This window comes from Pleurodeles waltl, chromosome 6 (genome assembly GCF_031143425.1).
Source record: "Pleurodeles waltl isolate 20211129_DDA chromosome 6, aPleWal1.hap1.20221129, whole genome shotgun sequence".
In the NCBI taxonomy this organism is placed as follows: Eukaryota; Metazoa; Chordata; class Amphibia; order Caudata; family Salamandridae; genus Pleurodeles; species Pleurodeles waltl.
In genome coordinates, this window is record NC_090445.1 from 563,062,715 (window position 1) to 563,077,555 (window position 14,841).

At 46.9% G+C, this 14,841-nt stretch overlaps 1 protein-coding gene across 8 annotated transcripts in view; it reads right to left on the reverse strand.

Annotated features, from left to right (window-relative positions):
* Positions 1 to 14,841, reverse strand: part of CSDE1 (cold shock domain containing E1) — a 522,536-nt gene that overhangs the window by 393,921 nt on the left and 113,774 nt on the right. The gene's annotated exons all lie outside the window — the stretch shown is intronic.

Genomic DNA, 14,841 nt, shown 5'->3' on the forward strand with positions numbered 1-14,841 from the left:
ACGATACAATGCATTACATGTTAAATTGAATAACTGTGCACTCAACTCTTTTCTGTCTATATTTGTAAATAGAATTAAATAACAAGCCTATAAAGACAACCCTACATCTTGGCTGGATGTAAAGTAATAGTATGGGGCTTTAAAGAATTCAACCACTTACAGTAAATATGAACAAATGTAAAGAAGCAACTTATCTGAGTAAAAAAAAAAATGGAAGGGTGGGCAAACTGATTGTGAGTGAAGTTTTCCAACACTGCATGTAACAACGGGGGAGACTTAGTTGGTCCGAGGTGGTCTATGATAGTTCAAGGCTCAGAAAATCTACTCAACTTGCTTTTGGCAAGTTTTATTTTATGAGGTTGTTCTATTTTTAAATTACATTCGACCCTTCTGGCAGTGGACAAAGAGGTGTTGTTCTGTTCAGTCAAACTGAATTAGCAATTAGGATGCCTTTAAATCTTATTCTGGTCACATTTGCTCTGTTCAGAGACAGAGGTCAAAAATCAGTTTGTCTTCTTGTAATGTAAATACTTTTCCTTGTGACTGCAGAGTTCCAGGGTTTTTTTTTTTTTTCGTTTTTTTTAAGGTGAACTTCCTGACCTATGTGAAATGAAAGGCTTTTGGTATCAAGTTTGTCCTAACACAACATTTATATGACTAAGTCAACTTTACAAGGAGATAGGGATAATCCCCAATGTTATCGGCCTATTTCACTTCACGACTGTGGTGAAACTACTGGGGTGAGTCTAATTGAACAGATTAGAGAGATTGACAGAGTGCACAATATTGTGGCTGATGTTCAGTATGGTTTTCGAGCAGAGCACTCCATTGTTTAAATCTGTACATGGTCTTGGGAGAATATACCTTAGCGTGACAGGGACCTAGGCACCTTGTGTTTCTGGAGCTCACCTTAGCATTTGACTGGGTGTCAAGAGACAAACTGTAGCATATTATGTCATCTATGGGGGTGGAGCAGGATATTATCTTGTTTCTTAGGGACTTACTTCGGAACACCACTGCATCGGTAAAATACACTTAGGATCTTCAATGCACACAGGACTTGAGCATCCGTAGGGGATTAAAGCAGGGCTGCTTTATGGCCCCGTTTCACTTTACCTTGTGTGTGAACCATTTAGAGGAGGTACTGTATACAGACGATGCAGTTATTATGGCTAGGACTGCAAAGGAGCTGCAGTCCCTGCTGAATGCCTTTGCCACCTTCATGGAAGACTTGGATCTCACAATGTCAAGAACTCCTTTGTAATGGTGGTTAGTACTCGTTACACCAAAACAAACATTTTATATAGATGCTAGCCCCCTGGCCAAAACAAACACATTTTCCTATTAAGGAATAGAGTTTGATTCTAATTTGAACTGGCGTCCTCTGGTCAATCAGAAGAGAGAATTTATTAGGAGCTAATGCCGTGTTTCAAACTTTGCTGAACACCTGGGTAAACAAGCATGGGCAAAGCTAATAGGTTTTTGCCTTTGGATTTTTCTTTAGCATTCTATCTTACTATGCAAATGGTTTATAAATATTAGAAAAAGATGACAATATTTTTTTCGAACTGATGAACCGTTAATAGTTGTTAATGCCGTTTATTAATTCAACATACATCACAAACTATGACCAGTTTATCAAATGTAAAACAAACATTACAACCTTTTTTTTAACATTTATAATACAGTTAATAAGAACACAAAGCCCTCCACGACAAGGGACCGGAATACCTCAACAAACGCCTCAGCTTCTACGTCCCCACCCGCCTCCTCCGCTCCTCTGGCCTCGCACTCGCTGCTGTCCCTCGCATCCGGCGCTCCACGGCGGGTGGGAGATCTTTCTCTTTCCTGGCGGCCAAGACTTGGAACTCCTTCCCCACCAGCCTCAGGACCACCCAGGACCACTCCGCTTTCCGGAGACTCCTAAAGACCTGGCTGTTCGAGCAGCGATAACCCCCCCTTTTTCCCCTAGCGCCTTGAGACCCGCACGGGTGAGTAGCGCGCTTTATAAATGTTAATGATTTGATTTGAAAGAATGCAAAAGAAAAAATAAAGCTGAAACCTATTGGCTTTGCCAATGCTTGTTTATCTATGCACAGAAGCTCTCATGTGAAAGGAAGTGGAATACAATGAACACTGTTTCCACAATTTGAGGGTGGTTAAACGGCCAGTTAGCAGCTCTTCGGTGGTCAGAGTAAATCCTGCTTTCAAAATCGAAAATCTACCATTATTGTTTATACCATTACAAGTCATTATGGGATAACTAGTACATAATGTATTTACAACTTCCTGGTGTCTTGCGGGGAGAGAGAGGGAGAGAGAGGGAGAGAGGGAGAGAGAGAGAGGGAGAGAGGAAGGGAGGGAGAGAGGAAGGGAGGGAGAGAGGAAGGGAGAGAGAGAGGAAGGGAGGGAGAGAGGAAGGGAGAGAGAGGAAGGGAGAGGAAAGGGGGAGAGGGGGAGGGGGAGAGAGACGGAGGGAGAGAGGGAGGGAGAGAGGGGAGAGAGGAAGGGAGACGGAGGGAGAGGGAGGGAGAGACGGAGGGAGAGAGGGGAGAGAGACGGAGGGAGGGAGGGGAGAGAGACGGAGGGAGGGAGGGAGTGAGAGAGGAAGGAGAGGGAGGGAGAGGAAGGAGAGGGGGAGAGGAAAGGGGGAGAGGAAAGGGGAGGGAGAGGAAAGGGAGAGGGAGGAAGAAAGGGAGAGGGAGGAAGAAAGGGAGAGGGAGAGGAAAGGGAGAGAGGAGAGGAAAGGGAGAGAGGAGAGGGAGAGGAAGAGGAAGAGAGGGAGAGGAAGAGGAAGAGAGGGGGAGGTAGAGGGGGAAAGAGGAAGAGGGAGGGGGAGGGGGAGAAGAGGGAGGGGGGAGAAGAGGGAGGGGGGAGAAGAGGGAGGGTGAGGGATGGGGAGAGGGAGGGAGAGGGGGAGGGGGAGAGGGGTCGAGGGATAGGGATAGGGACAGGTACTTTGTGCGCTGATAAGGGATTACTTTTCAGTGAGATCGGTGGTCACGTTAATTAGCCTTTTGGAAGCTGGCAAGGCTCATCAAGACATAAGGTATTCCTAAAACCTAACATGAAAACGTGCATAACAAATTACCAACCAAAGCCATAACGCTCAAGTTTTACATTAGGATAATCTCCTTAGACACCCAAGCACTCTCCGGCTCGCTTCAAAAACACTTATTTCCTACAGAAGACAAACAGATGCCAAGTGCTTGATCCTTTGGTGGTTTTTGTTTCCTTGAGTTGGTTTTGATGTGCGACACACAAAAAAGGAGGAATACTTAACGGATTTGCAAGTGCCACTCTTGAAGGATGAGAAGGCCAACAGGTGGTGAGCAGCCTCCTAATCAGCACTGCCTCCAAGTTGGAACTTAAGGCACTGAATTACTTTAACTGAATATTCTGAGCCTCCTCCAGACATGGGAGTGAACGGTCTCAAATTTGGATTTAAAGGGACCCCCATGATGGCACGCTCTCCCATCAAATTTGGTTAGCTACGACCCTTGTGCACTCCATAATTGGCATACTGGTGTCCCCTTATTAGTCCCCTCTATATGGTACTTGGGTACCCAGGGCATTGGGACACCAGGGTCCCCCATGGGCTGCAGCATGTACGCATGTAGCCTCGCCAAGCCACTGGTTTGCTTTAAAGGGCACATTTGGTGCACTCCTTGCATAAACCAGGTTGCACCAGTCCATGGTCCCCCGGTGAAACTGGACAAACGAAAGGGGAATGACCACATCCCTGTTCATCACCACCCCAGGAGTGGTGTGCAGAGATCCTCCAGTTGGCCACTTCATTTTGCCATCTTGAAACCAAGATGTGCAGAGGCCCCTGGGAGCATCTGAATGGCTAAGACAGGCAGGTGACGTCAGAGACCCCTCCTGATAGGTCACCGTGCAAGGTGACCAAACCACCTTTTAGGGCTATTTGGGGACTCCCTTGTGGGTGGGTCCTCAGATTTGACATTCCAGACTCCACCAGGACTCCTCTGCATCGGTTACTTCTGCTACTGGCCACTTTAGGAACCGACAAGAGTGCACCTCCCGAGACTACCTCGCCTTTCAACACGGTTTCTCCAGCTCCTTCCAGAAACTGCAACATTTCTCCAGCTGTGCATCCTCTGGCGTCAACAAGACTTCAATTGCACCAAGAAGGAATCTCCCTTGGATTGAAGGAGTCACTTCCCTGCATCTGCAGGCACCTACGACAAAGACGTAAAGCTGCATGCATCTGCTCTCCTCTGGAACGGCATGGATCCTGCATCACAGGTGATGGCCTGGAGTGGTCCCCTTGGTCCTCTCTGCCCGCTGTCCTACTTGCAGGACAGTACCTCTGTGCACCACAACACTTGCAGCAACCAAGGCCTGTTGACTCCTGCTCCAAGGGCTCTGCCACTGCTGAGGGCAAGCCCAGCCTCCCCTCCAAGGGCTGAGTGCCCTGGACCTTGCTGGCCCTCTTCAGACTTGCAACTCCTCTTTTGCTTCCTCTAGCATTTGCCAAGACTTGTTGGTTGTTCTCCTAACCACTGACCATCTATGACCAGACAACGGGCGTTGGACACCATCCGCATTGCTCCAAGGACTCCTCTTCAGCTCCTGGGCTCCACAGCTGGTCGTCTTCCCCCATCGACCAAATCATCCACAGAAGGGTGGGTAGTGGCTCCAGCCCAGACTGGACAATCCATAGTGGACTGGACTCTGTCCCCTTCTTTTGCAGGTTCCCCTCTTCCAGAATCCACCTTTGGGCTCCTCTGGTCCTGTTGTTGCACAATCCACTTTCTAAGTCCTCTTGTTAGTCCTTGGGAAAACCAGGTACTTACCTCTGCTCTCCTCCTCACGGGGGGGGTTGGGTGGGGTCACTAAACGTAGGAAGCTGGCTCTGTATATACTATTTCAAAGTGAGGTTGATAGTGGCAAAATTAGATAATACTAATGCTCTAATTTGTGGTACTGTGGTCGAGCAGTAGGCTTATCATAAGGTAGTGTTAAGCATTTGTTGTACAAACACAGGCAATAAGTGAGAACACACACTCAAAGACTTAAATCCAGGCCAATAGGTTTTTATATAGAAAAAATATATTTTCTTAATTTATTTTAGAACCACAAAATTTAGAATTGAAGTTCATAAATTGTAAGGTACTTGGCATAGGTAAATATGGAACTTTGAATTAAAACAATGTACACAGTTTTGGCAAAAATGGCAAATAGCTATTTTAAAAGTGGACACAGCAAAAATCAACAGGTGCTGGGGGAGGTAAATATTGGTTAGTTTCTCAGGTAAGTAAAGCACTTACAGGTTCAGTCTCCTGGGCATAGGCAGCCCACCGTTTGGGGTTCAAGGCAACCCCAAACACCCAGCACCAGCAACACAAGGCCAGTCAGGTGCAGAGGTCAAAGTAGGGCCCAAACAGCATAGGCGCCTATGGAGACCAGGGGTGCTCTGGTTCCAGTCTGCTGGCAGCACCACAGGGGCGGCCGGGCACAGCGTGTGAAGTAGGTGTCCGGATTCAGATAGGAATCAATGGAGAGACCCAGGGGTCCTCTTGTGATGCAGACAGGGCACAGGGGGGCTTCTCAGGCCAGCCACCGACTGGACAAGGATGAGGGCCGCCTGCTGGTCACTCCTGCACCGGTAGTTGGTTTCTTTTGGGCCTGTGGGGGCAGTGCTTCTCCCAAGCGTCAGGTTCTTTGTTACCAGGCAGTCGCGGTCAGGGGTAGCCTCTGGATCCTCTCTGCATGCGTCGCAGTGGGGGTGCAGGGAGGTCGTCTCAGGGTGTCTACGTCATTTGAGACACCTGGGGGTACTCTCTGCAGTGTTTCTTCTGGACACGAGCCAGGTGCAGTGTTGGGGACTCATGCTTCCAGAGTGAGGCTGGAGTCCCTTTAAAAATGGTTGTTTCTTTGTTTCTTGGACAGAGCAGCTGTCCACTGGAGTTTCTGGGTACTTTGGGCGCAGGGCAGTCCTCTGAGTCGGAGGTCACTGGTCCAGCTGGATGCGTCGCTGTGCAGGTTCTTTAAGTCTGGAGACAGGCTGGTAGGGCTGGGGCCAAGTCAGTTGTCTCTGTCTTCTCTGTGGGGCTTTCAGGTCAGCAGTCTTGGTTGTAGGTCATCAGGAATCTGAGTTCCTGGGTTCAAGGCTGCCCCTCAATACAGGGGTGGGTTTAGGTCTGGGGGGCAGTAGCCAATGGCTACAGTCCTGGAGAGTGGCTACACCCTCCTTGTGCCTCCTCCCTGTGGGGAGAGGGGCACATCCCTAATCCTATTGGGGGGGGGGGGGGCAGGGGATCCTCCAAAACAAGATGGAGGAATTCCTGAGGCAGGGGTCACCTCAGCTCAGGACACCTTCAGGGCTGTCCTGACCGGAGGGTGACTCCTCCTTGTTTTTCTCATTATCTCCTCCGGACTTCCCGCCAAAAGTGTCCGGAGGGGCGGGCATCTCCACTAGCTGGAGTTCCTTGGGGCGCTCTAACACCAGGCGTGAAGCACCTCCACCCAGTACAGGCTTTGTTCCTGGCCACAGGGTGAGAAAGGCACTCACCCCATGTGGCCAGAAACCCGTCAATGTAGCTGGATGGCATAAACTGGTCAGCCTAGCACTAATAGTTGAACTATTATACAGGGGCCATCTCCAAGATGCCCTCAGTGCGCATTTTTCAATAAATCCCACTATGGCATCAGTGTGGATTTATTGTGCTGAGAAGTTTGATACCAAACTTCCCAGGATTCAGTGTAGCCATTATGGAACTGTGGAGCTCGTATGTGACAGACTCCCAGACCATATACTCTTTATGGCTACCCTGTACTTGTAATCTCTAAGATTTGGTTTAGACACTGTAGAGGCATAGTACTCATGCAACTATGCCCTCATCTGTGGTATAGTGTACCCTGCCCTAGGGCTGTAAGGCCTGCTAGAGGGGTGACTTACCTATGGCACAAGCACTGGGTTGGGGGCATGGCACTCTGAGGGAAGTGCCATATCGACTTAGGTCATTTTCTCCCCACAAGCACACACAAGCTGCGAGGGGTCCCCAGGGTGGTATAATACATGCTGCAGCCCTTAGAGACCTTCGTTGGCCACAGGGTCCCTGGTACCAGGGGTACCATTTACAAGGGACTTGTGTGTGCCAGGGCTGTGCCAATTGTGGAGACAAAAAAGGTACCGTTTAGGGAAAGAACACTGGTGCTGGGGCCTGGTTAGCAGGGTCCCAGCACACTTTCAATCATAACTAACATTAAATAAAGGCAAAAAGTTAGGGGGTAACCATACCATGAGAGCCATTTTCCTACACTAAGTTACACATCTTTTGGGGTCCAGAGTTCTCCCAGCTCCCCTCTAACTACTCCATACCCTTGGGTGGGGGGCTTCACTTTGCATTCCACTATTTTAGTATATGGTTTGGTCCTCCCCTAGCTATTTCCTACAATTCTTGCCAATGCTGCTTGTTTCTATGCTAATTTCCGATTGCTATATAGTGTAAGGAAATGCCTCCTTAGCATGGTTACCCCCTGACATTTTGCCTTTGCTGATGCAAAGTTTTGATTTGAAAGTGTGCTCAGGCCTGCTAACCAGGCCCCAGCACCAGTGTTCTTTCCCTAACCTGTACTTTTGTTTCCACAATTGGCACACCCTGGCATCCAGGTAGGTCCCTTGTAACTGGTACCCCTGGTACCAAGGGCCCTGATGCCAGGGAAGGTCTCTAAGGGCTGCAGCATGTCTTATGCCACCCTGGAGACCCCTCACTCAGCACAGACACACTGCTTGCCAGCCTGTGTGTGCTAGTGGGGATAAAACGACATGGCACTCCCCTCAGGGTGCCATGCCAACCTAACACTGCCTATGGCATTGATAAGTCACCCCTCTAGCAGGCCTTACAGCCCTAAGGCAGGGTGCACTATACCATAGATGAGGGCATAAGTGCATGAGCACAATGCCCCTACAGTGTCTAAGCAAAACCTTAGACACTGTAAGTGCAGGGTAGCCATAAGAGTATATGGTCTGGGAGTCTGTCATGCACGAACTCCACAGCACCATAATGGCTACACTGAAAACTGGGAAGTTTGGTATCAAACTTCTCAGCACAATAAATGCACACTGATGCCAGTGTACCTTTTATTGTAACATGCACCCCAGAGGGCACCTTAGAGGTGCCCCCTGAAACCTTAACCGACTATCCGTGTAGGCTGACTAGTTCTAGCAGCCTGCCACACACCAGACATGTTGCTGGCCACATGGGGAGAGTGCCTTTGTCACTCTGTGGCTAGTAACAAAGCCTGTACTGGGTGGAGGTGCTTCACACCTCCCCCTGCAGGAACTGTAACACCTGGCGGTGAGCCTCAAAGGCTCACCCCCTTTGTTACAGCACCCCAGGGCACTCCAGCTAGTGGAGTTTCCCACTCCCTCCGGCCACAGCTCCACTTTTGGCCGCAAGGCCAGAGGAGATAATGAGAAAAACAAGGAGGAGTCACTGGCCAGTCAGGAAAACCCCTAAGGTGTCCTGAGCTGAGGTGACTGACTTTTAGAAATCCTCCATCTTGCAGATGGAGGATTCACCCAATAGGATTAGGGATGTGCCCCCCTCCCCTCAGGGAGGAGGCACAAAGAGGGTGTAGCCACCCTCAGGGCTAGTAGCCATTGGCGACTAACCCCCCAGACCTAAACACACCCCTAAATTCAGTATTTAGGGGCTCCCCAGAACCTAGGAACTCAGATTCCTGCAACCTAAGAAGAAGAGGACTGCTAAGCTGAAAAACCCTGCAGAGAAGACGGAGACACCAACTGCTTTGGCCCCAGCTCCACCGGTCTGTCTCCCCATTTCTAAAGACACTGCTCCACCTACGCTTTCCACAGGGACCAGCGACCTCTGAATCCTCAGAGGACTGCCCTGTATCTAGAAGGACCAAGGACTCCAGAGGACAGCGGCTCTGTTCACCAAATACTGCAACTTTGTAACAAAGGAGCAACTTTAAAACACACGCGTTTCCCGCCGGAAGCGTGAGACTTGGCACTCTGCACCCGACGCCCCCGACTCGGAGAACAAACACTTCAGGGAGGACTCCCCGGCGACTGCGAGACCGTAAGTAGCCAGAGTTGCTCCGCCTGAGCCCCCACAGCGACGCCTGCAGAGGGAATCCCGAGGCTCCCCCGGACCGTGACTGCCTGCTTCAAAGATCCGACGCCTGGTAAAGACTCTGCACCCGCAGCCCCCAGGACCTGAAGGATCTGACCTCCAGTGCAGGAGCGACCCCCAGGTGGCCCTCTCCCTTGCCCAGGTGGTGGCTACCCCGAGGAGGCCCCCCCCCTTGCCTGCATCGCTGAAGAGACCCCTTGGTCTCCCATTGCTTTCTATTACAAACCGAACGCTTGTTTGCACACTGCACCCGGCCGCCCCCGTGCCGCTGAGGGTGTACTTCCTGTGTGGACTAGTGTCCCCCTCCCCCCCCCCCCCCCGGTGCCCCCCAAAACCCCCCTGGTCTGCCCTCCGAAGACACAGGTACTTACCTGCTGGCAGACTGGAACCGGGGCACCCCCTTCTCCATTGAAGCCTATGCATTTTGGGCACCACTTTGACCTCTGCACCTGACCGGCCCTGAGCTGCTGGTGTGGTAACTTTGGGGTGGCTCTGAACCCCCAACAGTGGGCTACCCTGGACCCAAACTTGAACCCCGTAGGTGGTTTACTTACCTGCAAAAACTAACAAACTCTTACTCCCCCTAGGAACTGTTGAAAATTGCACTGTGTCTAGTATTAAAATAGCTATATGTGATTTATGTGAAAACTCTAAATGCTGTTTTGCTAATTCAAAGTTCCTAAAGTACCTACCTGCAATACCTTTCATTTGAAATATTACATGTAAATCTTGACCCTGTGGTTCTTAAAATAAAGAAAATATATTTTTCTATACAAAAACCTATTGGCCTGGAATTGTCTTTGAGTGTGTGTTCATCATTTATTGCCTGTGTGTGTACAACAAATGCTTAACACTACTCCTTTGATAAGCCTACTGCTCGACCACACTACCACAAAATAGAGCATTAGTATTATCTCTTTTTGCCACTATCTTACCTCTAAGGGGAACCCTTGGACTCTGTGCATACTATTCCTTACTTTGAAATAGTGCATACAGAGCCAACTTCCTACATATAGTGTGTGAGAGAGAAATAGTGACTGAGAGGGTGAGTGTGTGTGTGTGAGAGTGTATGAGTGCGAGAGTGAATGTGTGTGTGTGTGTATATATATATATATATATACACACACACACACACACACACATACACATACACACACACACACACACACGTATGGTACCTTTATTTTTGTAACACTGTGGTTCCTTTCATGTGTGATAAGTTACTGTGTGACTATTGTGGTATTGCATAAGCTTTGCATGTCTCCTAAATATATCTTGGCTGCTCATCCACAGCTTCCTCACTAATAGGGGTTGCCTGGACCTGGTATAAGGTGCCAACACCATAGGTGCCCACCACATACCAGGCAGGCTTCCTACACCACACAGGAAGGACACTGGCTAGTATCCAATTCTAAGTGACCGGAAGGAATACTTGGTCCACAGGCAACCCAACGGCAAAGAAGACAAAGACAGGAGGACATGAAGCAGGAGACGTGCTGGCCAATCAGAAGCACGTAAATGAGCGACATTAGACTAAGCCAATGGTAAGGGGCTAGTCCTAAACCTCTTCATTTTTTTTTTTTCCCTTAAGAGATTTCGTGAGCCACCTAACCTAAAAAGCAATGAGGGCCTTGTTACTGGTGTTTAGAACCAAATGAGTTTCCAGGGTGGCATATGGGAGTGAAGTATGGGGTTATGTTAAACAGGAAGAGTTGCAAACAGTGGAAAATGATTTTCAACGCCTTGTGTGTCCCCCAATATGTCCTCACTTTCAGTGCATGAAGAGCTTGGAACTGGGTACATATCAGATATTATAGTGTTTCACCCTCTTGCTCTCTGGTTAGACATATCGGTTAGACCAGAGGCCAGGTTGAACAGAGACCATTAAAGGATGGTCTCTCCCTTGGCCATGCTTATCATATTCCTTGGGTCAAGTACATCAATGACACCTTGCACGCATAAGGCAGCAGTGAGCTATTTGCTGTCCCAGAGTGTATAGTGAAGGTTGACCGGATAAACCTCAAATCCCAGTTCCTGCAGCAGAGGGTTATGTCTAGAGAACAGGTTGGGGCTCTACAGCTGTGACAGCTGGTCTCCGCAGGATACCCTGCGCTTCAGAAGGTTTTTGAATATTCAATGTGATTCCTAGGAAAATGTATCTTTTCAATTTTAAAGCAAGCAAATTTTAATCAAGTCCTCCCAGCTCTTATATATCTCCAAATGCTCCCAGTAGACATCATCCTGAACGTGGTTATTTTTTTTAAAAGTCGATTTGAGATTGAGGAACAGCTGTGAAGATTAATATATCATCTTTATGCTAAATATATATTCATGGTTTTTAGGGGTGTTTTATCATGACTTGCTCTTTGTTTTTCACTCATTTGTGTATTTATGTTTGTAAAATGATTTTGCTGCTAATTCGTGTAGGTATTTTTTTTTGATGTTGTCCTTTTATGGTTTGTTTACAAGTCAAAGTTTAATTGACTTATGACCAACTACTTCTAACAACTGTATACTCTGAAGGTAGCTCGCAAACGGTTTATAGAATTGGACTTACTGGAACACTGAATATTTTGGACGTTTGTGGAAGTTTATTGGCCTCAGTTTACTGCTTCCTTTAGTCACCTTAAAATCGACAATAATCACAAAAGTATAAGAAAATAAGGCAAAACAGAAAAAAGGGCAGAATAGGCGCATCAGGCAACCATTGCTTGCTGCAATGTTTAGAAGGTCCTTCAAGATAAGTGTTAATCTCTAGTAAGGGTCTCACACTTTGTATACAATTATTTGTGCTACCACCACTACAGTAAAAGTTTGCAAATGGACACTAAAAAATAACTTGATTCAGAACTTGTGAAGTGCAATTGTATTTCCTCTAGTCTATAAACCCCAAGGTTGCTTCTAAGTAAGCAAAAACTTCGAATTGCAATGACAGAGCCATTACTGAAGTTATTTGAGGTTTGGGTCACAATGCCCTTAATGGTTTGTTTTAGATTTAATGTGTGCGAGTTAATTTAGTGTTTCTTTCGTTATTTACAAAATACAAGGTAAACTTCATGTTTGGCAATGGTTTTGCATAATACCTTCATATTGTGAAAATGGTTGAAGTATTAAGCTTGGCAGAACAGAAGACCAATCAGTCTTTCAATACATTCAAACAAAACAGAGGGCATGACTTTTTTTTGTTTTTTTTTTTAGCTCTAGGGCAGTCACACTCCCTAAGAGCACCAGCAAAGCCACTCCTCTGCCTTCCAACATCCTTGCGGGGGAAAACAGGCAATCCGCTACTACAGGCAGAAGCCAAGATTGCCAGGTAGGCCTTCTGGCAGGTGAAGCAGAATGCCTGGCTCAGGGAAGTCACCCATGCTGAATTCAGAGAAAACACAAATACGGCATAATGTTCAACATTTCAGGGAGGGGCAGTGTATCAGCCTGTGGCACAGGAGAATGGCAAGGGCCACCAAGATGCGTGCAGTGTGCGAGGGCCAGTAAGCATTGGTTAACACACTGATTTCCTAGATCTGCACGCCAGATGAGCCCAATGGTCTTGGAAGTGAGTTTTAGAAGACATGGCGTGCTATGATGCCCCCTGGAGATATTACATGCCACTATCCTCTATCTCCAAAGACGACAGGAAAAATTTAACCAAGCATTGGAAAAGCCAACAGTTCTCACCTATGAGAGCTACTGGCTCTGGTGAAGTTTTGTAGCTATACGTAAAGCAGGGCGGATGCTTTGCAGCGTGGCTAATCCTAACTTAAGAAAGCACCATGATACATACAGTGCGCGCATGGGTGTGTGTTATTGAAGTGCACATCAGTCTTTTTTTCACGAATAATCTAAAGCCATGCTGCTATACAGTATGACTACAAATCATTGCCAGTGTCAGCAACCCCATTATGCACAGCATGAACAAAAGGCAATGGCAGTCAATAGTCTAAAAGGCAAGACCTACTCAGGATAATACTCTTGTAATTCTAAGCAAATCTATTAATCTCCACATACATAAAAAGAAAAAAAATATGACATCTGGGGAAAAAACTACCACAAAGAAAGCAATTGTGCTCATATCCAAGTCTTAATGAAAATATATTTGAAAGCAGAAAACATCTGCTGTCACAAACATCCATTTCAAAGAAGCAAATGTATTTTTTTTTAACTGTTTGAGGCATAGTAAGACATAGCTCTAAATGGCAAGAGGTTCAACAAGGACACCAGCTTAGAAGAAAAAATACAAGCATTGGCACAGCCAATGCAGCTGGCTCTCAATTGAAGTTGTACAGTAATGTGAAGCAAAACAATTAAATAGCAAGGAAATGGATATATACATTTGTGCGGAAGCAAAGAACTTTAAAATAATACTTGTTTAAGTTAAAATGGTCAGGTGACACTGTCAAGGCAGACCTAAACATCCAGGTGGGTTAAAGGCTGCCCTCCTTCCATCTGTGCTGCTGTTATACACAATAACTCTTGCAAGCAAGAAAACATGCAGCCCATGCTCTGTCGTAGGAGTGACTTAAAGAGATGGGTGTTATTAAGCAGTTTACCGTAGGACAATATTTTCAAGGTGGAGACGAGGTGGCGTCTAGTGAGGGTGATTACAAAGGTATGAACCCTGGCAAAAATGACTGCTTGATTTTGACAGCCCTACATAAATTGGGCACAACTTAGAAGTGACTTTTGTCAATGCCCTATCAATATCACCAAGTATACGCACATGAAGGATGAGTTTAAAGAAGTCCATTCAGCAGTGTATCTGATGGTAAGGATCAACGTGTGTTCCTGCTCTGAGCTGCATGGAAATGGAAATGCTCTGTCAGTGGTTCCCAACCTTTTGGCGTCTGTGGACCCCCGCTTTATCATTACTGGATCGGGGGGACCCCCACTGAATAACTATTGGAATCCGGGGACCCCCACTGAGTCATTACTTAAAGCTGGAGATGTAACGTGATAATATTATTGAATTTTCTTAGCAGACGCGGACCCCCAAAGGAAGCTTTGCGGACCCCCATGGGCCCCCTGACCACAGGTTGGGAACCACTGCTCTACGGAATGGCTACTGTAAGGGTTGCAAATATCTCTTAGGCATCACAGCTACAGTGACTGCTGATGTCCTATTAGTGAAATTATCCAGTTTTTTAAAAATTTTATTTTTATTTTCCTAACCACCGCCTCCCCCAACACAGTTAGCAAAACCTACAACCTAATAAAGTTATCTCTACAAGATCATTGGGGGGGGGGGGGTTTGGGGTCTGAATCTTAAGGAATTGTAGAGATGGAGCTAAGCTAACCTGTCAAAATAAGAGTGACCCTGTGAAGCCAATAACAATCAAAACCTAAGTCTGAATGTGAGCACAGTTTTGATATTTCCGGAACACAGACTAGCCATGCAGCACATTAGTAAAGTTTACAACTTTTTTGGTGCAACTAGGAAGAACAAAGAAACTCCAATATGCCCCCCTGGAATATGACTTGCAAACATTTAACCGTGGTTTCCAAACTGCTTGTTGTTAAGGAAGGCACAATCAGAACGGTTTTAACTAGAGAATCCCAAGTAACACACCAAACTCTTAATTATCATGATACCATAAGGTAAAATGTAATGTTTACTTGTCTCGGTCTTAAGAAACTGAGCCACACAATATGTTCTGCACAAAAAAGTAATGTACATTTTTCAAATGACTTCATAAACGTCACACCTGTAGAAGACGAC